Source organism: Elephantulus edwardii, unplaced genomic scaffold (assembly GCF_000299155.1).
Source record: "Elephantulus edwardii isolate Elephantulus edwardi_28Jun2011 unplaced genomic scaffold, EleEdw1.0 scaffold00002, whole genome shotgun sequence".
In the NCBI taxonomy this organism is placed as follows: domain Eukaryota; kingdom Metazoa; phylum Chordata; class Mammalia; order Macroscelidea; family Macroscelididae; genus Elephantulus; species Elephantulus edwardii.
This window is the reverse complement of record NW_006399752.1, coordinates 33,746,152-33,756,247: the sequence shown is the minus strand read 5'-3', so window position 1 is coordinate 33,756,247 and position 10,096 is coordinate 33,746,152.

Below are 10,096 nucleotides of genomic sequence, written 5' to 3'. Positions count from 1 at the left end.
GTCATGACAATAATACCTAATCACATATCCCTTTTAAACAGTTTTCTCCCTCATCTGTTTCAATGCAGTATACATTATTGAACCCATCTTTCTCAGTCTCTCCCCCAAACCCGAGGTCAGTCCTGTTTTACAACAGTGGCACCATATTTGTCCTTTTGTGACTGAGATACTTCACTCAGCATAATGTCCTCAGGGTCACCCATTTTGAATAATATTGCATGAGTTCCTTGACAACATGACTTCTTTCCATTAGGCCACAGAAGGAAACTCATTTCACACAGGTGGTATAGACCCCAGGCTTAGGACTGTCCAGCCCACCTCACTGCATTCTCCTATTTAGGGAAAAGGGATGGGGGTAGGTCAGACAGCTCCCCACATACAAGTCCTCCTCTTTGCAGTGCCCTTTTTTCTCTGGGGCGCCTGGACCCTATTATGAGAAAGGGCTTCCAGAGTCACACCCCTCAGTCTCTGTTCAGAACTGTGTCCTCCCCTCCCCCTCCCCAGCAGAGGGTGAACACCAAGGGCACTGTCAACTTTCCCCATAAGCAAGGCGACTGCTGGCTGACTGTGCTTAGTTACTAATCTGTGTTGAACAATTTCACATGCTTTCACCACATCAAGGATTCTGCTTCTGGGGATTGTTAAGATTAGACCCAATTAGAGAAAAGGGAGGCAGGAGTTACACGAGCCATCACAAGCAGGAAATAGATACTGACACACGTGGAATTAACACCTTTGGTACCAGCAGTCAGGAGATCAGGAGATGTACTGCACTGGGAAAGTCCACAGTTAGGGACCTCTCCAAATTATTGAGTAATGACGTCAGTTCGAGAATTAAGGTACATCTGATTCAGGCCATAGTCTTTCCAACCTCTTGGTATGCATCTGAGAGCTGGACAATGAATAGGGATGACAGAAAAAGAATGGATGCCTTTGAGCTGTAGTGTTAGAGATTAGCCCTGAACATCCCATGGACGGCCAAGAGAACAAACAGATATATCTTGAAGAGGGTGCGGCAAGAGTGCTCTTTGGAGGCAAGAATGACGAGGTTTTGCCTCACTTACTTTGGACATATTGCTAGGAGGGGCTATTCCTTGGAGAGGGACATGATGCTTGAAAGGGTGGAGGGTTGGCAAAGGAGAGGAAGACTGAAGCAGGTAGGAGAGGAAGACTGAAGCAGGTGGGTTAACACAGGGACTGCTGCACTGAGCTCTAGTGTGTCAGAAAGTGTCAGGCTGGCACTGGCTAGGACAGGGTTTAGATCTGTTGTTCACAGGGTCACTATGAGTTATCCTCGACTCAAGAGCACCTAACAACAACAACAACAAAGTGTGTTAAGCACGTGACTGATGTAAAAAGGCAGTGGTCTGGCATCAGAAATGCCCACCAACCTTGGAGTTCTTCATGACATCATCGCATTGGCCCGGACTCCAGCCTCCAGGCACGCCCAGAGGAGGAAGCCATGAATAGGACCTCATCTCCATGGCACGCTGCTTCCTTTCCAGGGTGGAGGGCCCAGCACACCCAGCCCACCCCTTGGGCCATAACTTTCTAATAAATGTATCTTTGCTTTTTGGCCTCCCCTCCGCCTCCTCCCCTTTCTTCTCAGCCTAGCAAGCCAGCTGGACCTTGCCCTGCCTCTGACCCTAGAGCTCTCTGCACCGTGTCACCGTGTTGTTCTCCCAAGAGCCTCTGAAATCGCTGTACGTGGAGCTACCTTGATAGCATTCACACGGTCGGTTCAGTCGCTCCCACCTCGTTTAATTCTTTCTTTCCCCTTTCTTTTCATTTCTTTTTTTCAACTTTTCTACTAGTTTATTTACAAAATTAGAATACATTGTTTTTTGTGGTTTTTTTGGTTTGGTTTTTTTAGAAGACATTGTTTTCAAGAACAAATTCTTTCCATTTCCCTTACTCCCCACCCATCAAATTGTACAATCCAATGATTAATCCCCCCCTCCCCCTGCACATCCACATCCCTCTGCTTCCAACCTCTCCCACCCCTCCGGGATCCTTATCCTCATTCTACAATAATAGTTTTATACAATATTTATCCTTGTGGGACTGAGCTAGTTCACTCAGCATAATGTTCTCCAGTCCCTCCCAAGTTAGGTAATAATTTACAAAAGCATTGCTCCTGTGTGCTGCGTAGTATATTCCATTTACTTCTTTAACTTGGTGAGCAGAACGAACCAGGGCATACGCCCCACAGTAACTGAATGTCTGGCATGAGTCTCGCTCCCAACTCCACACAAAGCCGGGAAACCAGGTAAGCATGGGCTTACCCCGTAACCTGCCAGCTGTGCTGAGGAGACGCTTCAGTGTGGTGTGGCCTGTGGGAAGCTGCCTCACACAGCTTTGTAAGCGCCTCTGTTTACTGGCTCCTGCCCTGCCCTGGGAGTGGGGTTTGGGGTCCTGAATTGGAGTCCAGTTCCTCCACTTCTACTTCCTCTTCCTCTGAGTTGGCCTCAGTTTCCTGACGAGAGAGTGGGGGTGAGAGTGGGCCTCATTCCTCAGGGTCACTTGCATGATGGACCCTGACCCATCAAGGTGCCAAAGATGAGGCAGGCCAAACCCCAGCTCTCATGGGGCTAGCCACCGGCTTTGAGTCTTTCTGGGGGGAGATACCCTCAACCTCATAAGCCTCAGTTTCCCCACCTGGCAACAGGAACCAACACCCCTTCCCAGAGTTAATAGAGGTAGTTTACTCTGGTGTCTGGTCTGTTGGGAGGAATAGGCACCCTTGTCTGGTTTTCAAGAGGTTACTTTCGACGTGAATGTGAAGCTTTAAGTCAGAGATGAGCATGGGTTCTCAGAGCACCCCTAAAAATACCTGGGGAAGAAAGCATTCGTGGAGCCTTGAGGGTGCTGGGGACTTAGCTACCTGTGTTCTTGGGGGCTTGGGGGTTCTGACGGCTTAGTTACGTGGCAATGGGAAGGGACAGGTAGACAACATCTGTCTTAGAACAGGGCTTCACTGGCTGAACACCCAGTCCAGGGGACACTCTGCACTGAGCCTTCTCACTGGCCTCAGAAGCCCCCCACAGAGGGGTGCCCTCACATGGTGCAACTGGAGAAACTGAGGCCCCCTGGCAAGCAGCACAGCACAGCCGGGATGACCGGGTGCTGGGTTGGGCCCGCGGGGCGCAGGCGAGCTTCACTTTGATGGTTGAGCGAGCGGCTGGGCCAGAAAATCATTACAGGTGGATGAATTATTCAGACACCACAGATCTCCTCAGCCCTGGACAGACCGGGGCTCGTCAACAGCCCAGCGCATCTTATTACCCGCGTGTAATAGCCTCTTTCTCTTCAGCTCAGAAGAAAGCAATTCAACAGCATCAAATATTCATGCGAGGGTGGCTAATCCAGTGACCACTCAACACACGTGTCCTCCAGGGTGGCCCCAGGGGTGCAGGATGATGCCAACTGAAGCCAGAGACACACAGGGAGGACCGGGTGCTGGGATGACGAGTCCCTATGGAGATCTGAATGCCAGTCCTCACCCACATGGGCTTGAACCACCATGCACCTGTCAACGCAGGTGTACCAGAAATGCCGCTCACTTCATTTCCCACAGGTTGTCTTGGGTCTGGGCCCACAGTCCACCTCAGATGGCCTTGGGTCTGTTAGGGTCAGTGTTTCTGCTCCAAGTACCCACCCTGAGTCTCTCAGAGATGATGTCCGAAACCTACCTGGTTCCTGGCCTCCAGGTCTGAGCCAGGTCAGGTGAGGTCCTCTGTCCTGAGTGTCTCTGCAGGTGGCCCATCACTGGCGGCTGTCAGCGCCGTGACATCGGTTCTGACTCACATCTGCCCCAGGACGAAGAATAAAACACTGCCTGGTCCCGTGCCATCCTCACCATAGTCGCCACGTTTGAGCCCACGGTTGTACACACTGGCAGTCGGCCTCCTGGACGGCTTCCTTTGTCTCTGACCCTCTACCAAGTAAGAGGCCTTTCCTCAAGGACCAGTCCCTCCAGCTAAGATGCGCAAACGTGTGTTGACATCTCTCCAACTCTGCTTCTAAGAGGCTTTCTGGCTGCACTTCTGAGACACGTGTGTTCTCTCTTCTGGTAGTCCATGGTACATTCCGAATTCTTCAGCAGCATTCAAACATATCCATTCTTTCTTTTTTTTTTTAAAGAAGCAGTCATTCTTTGTAAATCTCCCTTGCTCACTGTCCAACTTTCACAGGCACTTATTATTGCTAAGTGTCATCGATCTAATTACGACTCATAGCAACCCTTTGAACAATGACTCTGAACTTCGCCCTCTCCTGTGCCGTCCGCCCATGTCAGATACGTTCAAGTCCATCGTTAGTCACTGTGTCAAACCTTCTCCCTAAAGCCTTTCCCCTCCTTCGTTAACCTTCCATCTTTCCAAGCACGATGTCCTTTTTCAAAGATTGGCCCCTCTTAATAATACACGCAGAGCATGTGACACCAAGTTTCACCAACCTTTCCCATCAAGGAAAATTCAGGCTGCACCTGTTCCAAGACACATCTGTTATTTTGACAGTCTGTGGAATATTCAGAACTCTTCTCCAACATCACAACTAGAAGGGATCAATTCTTCTATCATCCTTTCAGCTGCACAGTAAGTAACTGAAAAGATCATCGTCTGAATATGGTGCACCTTAGTCTTCAAACTGGCCGCATTGCTCTTCAGCACTTTGGCTAGGTCCCCTGAGAGCAAACTTTACCAATTCAATATGTTTGGTTTGTTTTTTTTTTTTTAATTTCCTGACTGTTGATAGCAAGGGTGTTGATTGTGGATTCAAGGAAGATCATCAACAATATCTATCTCTTCTCCATCTATTATTATATTGCTTATTGGCCTGGTGGTGAGGATTTTTGTTTTCTTGGTGTTAAGATATAATCCATATTGAGAGCTGTAGTCCTTGATGTAAAGTCGTCTGCAGTTAGGGATCTTTCCAAATTATTGAAGAGTAGTGATGTCAGTTTGAGGACTAAGGTGCATCTGATTCAGGCCATAGGATTTCTGATTACTAGCTATGCATACTTTGGGCATGTTGCAAGGAGGGACTGGTCTTGGAGAGGGACATCGTGTTTAGGAGAGTGGAGGGACAGCACAGGAGAGGAAGACCCTCGATGAGATGGATCGATTCTGTGAGTGGAGTGGTGGGAACGAGTGTGTTTGAGACGGCGAGGTTGGCACAGGATAGAATGGCGTTTAGCGCTCTTGTAGATAGGGTCGCTATGAGTCGCAAGTGACTCAATGGCACATAACAACAACAAGCTATGCATCTGAGACCTGGACAATGAACAAGGGTAAGAGTAAAAGAATTGTCACTTTTGAGCTGTGGTGCTGAAGAAGAGCACTGAACATCCCCATGGACGGCCAAGAGAACAAACAGATATGTCTTGGAGCTGGTGCAGCTGGAGTGCTCTTTGGAGGCAAGAATAATGAGGCTTTACCTCACATACTGTGGACATGTTGCAAGGAGGTGCTATTCCTAGGAGACGGACATGATGTTGGGATGTTGGGAAGGGTGGAGGGTTGGTGAAGGAGAGGAAGACCCTCAACCAGGTGGACTGACACGGTGACTGCTGCAATGGGCTCTTGTGTGTCAGGAAGTGTGAGGACGGTACAAGACAGAACAAGGTTCAGATCTCTTGTTCACTATTTTTAGGGTCACTATGAGTCATGTTCAACTCAATGACACCTAACAACAACAGTCCTTGGTGAGGCAACTGAAAATACCATTATGAGTCAAGTGCATCTCAGTCCTCACAGTGGTACCCCTGCTCTTCAGTACTTTAAAAAGAGATCCCTTGCAGCAGATTTTCTCAACACAGTACATTGTTTGGCTTCAGGATTGCTGCTTCTATGGACATTATTGTGATCTTGACCCTGACACACACACCCCAGATGCTTTTCTCCCACAGTTCCTGATCTGACACCCCCCCCCCACACACACACACACACAGAGGTCCTTCTTTCTGTCCTTGGAAACCTGGACGACAGGAACTCACAAAACCCCTGAGAATGTTCTTTCCCAATGACATCTCCACCCAGTAGTTTCAACCATGGTTCCAGCTGTTTACTCTTCCGTGCTTATTCAGCGTTCATTCATTTAATTAACCTCAGCTTGTGTGGCTAACACGAGCCATCATCCTTCAGGGCACAGAGGAGGAGCAGAGGACCCATCCTTCCCCATGAGGTCTGTTGAGGAGAAGGAAATGCATCACCCCCCACTCCGTCCCTACCTCCTGTCCTTGTACTGATTGTTCCACAACAGCAGGTAGAAACACCTGAGGGGCGCAACCATCTATGCTGATAATGGAGAGGTGGACATTCCCGTCCACCCAACATACCTCAGAAGAAAGGCTAGAGATTCACTTCCAAAAAAATCGGTCACTGGGACCCCTTGGAGCTCAGTTCTATGCTGACATGCGTGAGTCAAACGCTACTCAAAGCCCGCTCGTGCTAAGACGAATATACACAGTCAATTCATAAGGAACGTGATGCCAAGTGAAGAAAGAGCTGGGGAACCCAGCGGCTGAGCGAGTAGAAGGAAGGGACCTCACGGCTAATGTGTCCCCCACGAAGTCAGTGTCTCGGGGGCACAGGTCACACGTATCTGAAGGCTGTTTATTGGAACATCGAAGAAAGTGCTACCGGTCAGTGCTGCTCTGTGTCCCTTGGGGTCAGCAGGGGACTGTTGGTTCACACAGCAATGTCCAAGAAAGCATGGAGACAAGGGCAACCATGACTTAGCTACCATGGTTATTGTTGTTGTTGTTGTTGCTATTATTTATCCTCTCATTCTGACACAATGCTCAAAACAATGATTTGGCAAATCATTCAGTCAGGGCACAGCAAAGCTTGGGACTCCGAGGAGAAGCATGCCCTAGTTACGTAGTTATAAAGGCCCCAAGTGGGCTCATTTAAAGAACATTGATTTACTTGTTCTGGGACCTACATGTCCAAATCAGGGCTTCAATCGTAGTGGCTCCTTTCTACTCAGTGGTCCCAGGGGTTCTTTCAATCCTTGGTGTATGTTGTTCAGGATCATACACTCATCCAACTTCAACAGGCTGATTCTATTCCGATCCATTCCCATGTGGAAAGTGTTCACATGATAGTGTTGTTAGGTTCCACCTCGTCGGCCACATCTACAGTGATCCTACGAACAACAAATCTGAACCTTGTCCTACCCTGTGTCCTCCTCGTAGTCTCTGACATGTTCAAGCCCACTGCGGTAGCCCCCAAGTCAGTCCATCTCAAGGAGGGCCTTCCTCTTTTGATGACCCTCTCCTTTTCTCGGCATGACATCTCTACCCAGCGTTAACCAAGCCACTTGTTGACTTGACTCTAACTCATGGTGACTCCAGCAGAACGATTCACTGAAGGGTTTTCAGAAGTAGATTGCCAGGACTTTACTCAGTTAGAGTCAAACCTTTGGGTTAGTGGCTAAGAACATCATCAGATGGCACTACTTAATTGTTATTCTTGTTCAGTGGCATCAAGCTGGCTCCGATCCATGTTGTTGTTGTTATTGTTGTTGTTGTTGTTGTTATGTGCCATCGAGTCACTTGCGACTCATAACGACCCTATGTACAAGAGCCCTAAACGCCGTTCTCTCCTGTGCCAACCTCGCCATCTCAAACGTGCTCATTCCCACCACTCCAGTCACAGAATCAATCCACAGCAACCTTATATACAATACCGCCCATACTCGCACTCATTGCCAAGGTTGAACCCTTTGCGTGGACACGGTGTCGTCAATCCATCACATTGAGAGCCTTCCTTTTCCATGCTGGCCCTCTAATAACATGCTCACAATGCATGAGAGGAAGTCTGGCCATCCCTGCTTCTGAGGAGTATTCCAGCTCTGCTTCTTCCAAGGCAGGTGTGTTTGTTTTCCTGGCACTCCACGGTCTACTTAATATTCTTCACCAGCACCACAGTTCAAAGGCATTAACTCTTCAGTCTTCCTTGTTCACCACCCAGAGACTCATTCATTACATTAAATGCAATCATAAAAATGTAATTGCATCATACCACGTTTGATTACATTACAGAAGAGAATTATGTTTCATTGTGTTATAAAAGTGATGCCCTTACATTATGGAATGTGATTATATTGCATACCCAATACCAAGTGATTTGATCACATATAACTTTTTCGTGACAGCACCTGGACCAGGATATGGAAACCACTGAGAACTAAAGCTAAATTGGCACATAAACTTGACCAACATGAGGACATTGAGGCAGAGGCTCCAACAGACTAATTATCTCCATGTGTCTTGAATTATCTTTACTCTTTACTCCAGATGAGGAGTGACCAACATTTGCCTCTTAGATGACCACTAACAAGCTTTTAAAACCCCAGTGGCTACTCACCGACTAGGTCACAACGTCTTTGCAGACCATGTTACCTTGATGTCCTCCATGACCAGGATTCTAACTCCAGATCCCAGCAAGTCAATCAATATCAAGGTGTTTGGTTATGGGTAAGAAGTTTGCAGAACTCCCCCCACCCCAAATGCTCTACTATATTCATGGATATAGTGGAACACATAGAAGTTCATAGGTAGAAACCCCCTCTGTCAAACATATAGATACATCCACACAAGCTGGGTGTAGAAGAGGCCATGGCACTAGGAACATTATTACCAATGTCAGATAGATCTTGGCTGAAAGCAAAGAATACCAGTAGAGGATCTATTTGTGTTTTATTGACGATGCAAAAGCATTTGACTGTGTAGATCACAACAAATTATGGTTAACCTTGGGAAGAGTGAAAATCCCAGAACACTTGATCATGTGCACACAAAACTTACACTTGACTCTGGAAACAGACATTCCAAGAGAGCAAGGGAACTGCATGGTTCAAAATCAAGAAAGGAGTGTATCAGGGATGTGCCCTATCTCCAGACCTTTTCAATCTATATGTGGAAAAGATCATACAGGAGGCTGACTTTATGAGGAGGAATGTGGCATCAAGATTGAAGGAAGATGCATCAACAACCCATGTTGTGCAGATGACACAAACCTGCTTCCTGAGATTGAGGAGGACCTGAAGCACTTGCTGCAGAAGGTCAAGGACTGCAGCCTTCAATACGGATTGAAGCTCAATATCAAGAAAACAAAGATTTTCACCACTGGGCCATTGGCAGCACCATGATAGATGGAGAAGAGATTAAGATTGTTAACAGTTTCATCTTGCTCAGATAAACAATCAACACTATTGGCACCAACAGTCAGGAAATCAAAAGACAAGTTGTACTGAGAAAGTCTTCTATCAGGGACTTCTCCAGAGTGTTTAAGAGCAGTATTATCGTTTCTAGAGACTAAGGTATACCTGGCCCCACCCATGATCTTCTGAATTTATACATCAGAAAGCTGCACAATAACTAATGATGACAGAAGAATCATGAATGTTTCTGAGTTATGATTGTGGAGAAAAGCACTGAATGTACATGGTCTTCTCAATTACTTGTTCTGCTTCAGACAGTTGGACAATGAGTAAGGATGACAGAAAAATAGATGCCTTCGAGTTGGGGTGCTGGAGAAGAGTCTTGAACTTACCATGGACTGTCAAGAAAACAAATAGTTCTATCTTGGAGGGGGTGAAACCAAGTCTCTCCTTAGAGGCTAGGATTTTGAAGCTCTGCCTTACTTACTCTGGGCATGTGGCCAGGAGAGATCGGTCCTTGGAGGAGGACGTCATGCTCAGAAGGATGGATGGGAGTCTTGGCAGCGCCAGCGAGAGCGACACAGCGCGAGAACGCTGCTGCCAGATGGGAGAACGCCGCCGCCAGACGGGAGAACGCCACCGCCAGATGGGAGAATGCCGCCGCCAGATGGGAGAACGCTGCCGCCAGATGGGGTTCCACCGTGAGAGGGGCCTGGAAGAGACCCGGGAAGAACAACTGCCAGCCACCTACTGCGGAACTCCAGAGGAGCAAAGACTGTGAGACCCCAGAGGAACGAAGACTACCCGACACTGTGTGACCCCGCTGCAACCCACACCTGTGTGACCCTTAACACACAGGGTGCTGCTGCATAAACCCCCAGCAGTGCCCAAGCCCCGTCCCCACCTCTTGGTGATAGTATCCAAGCCC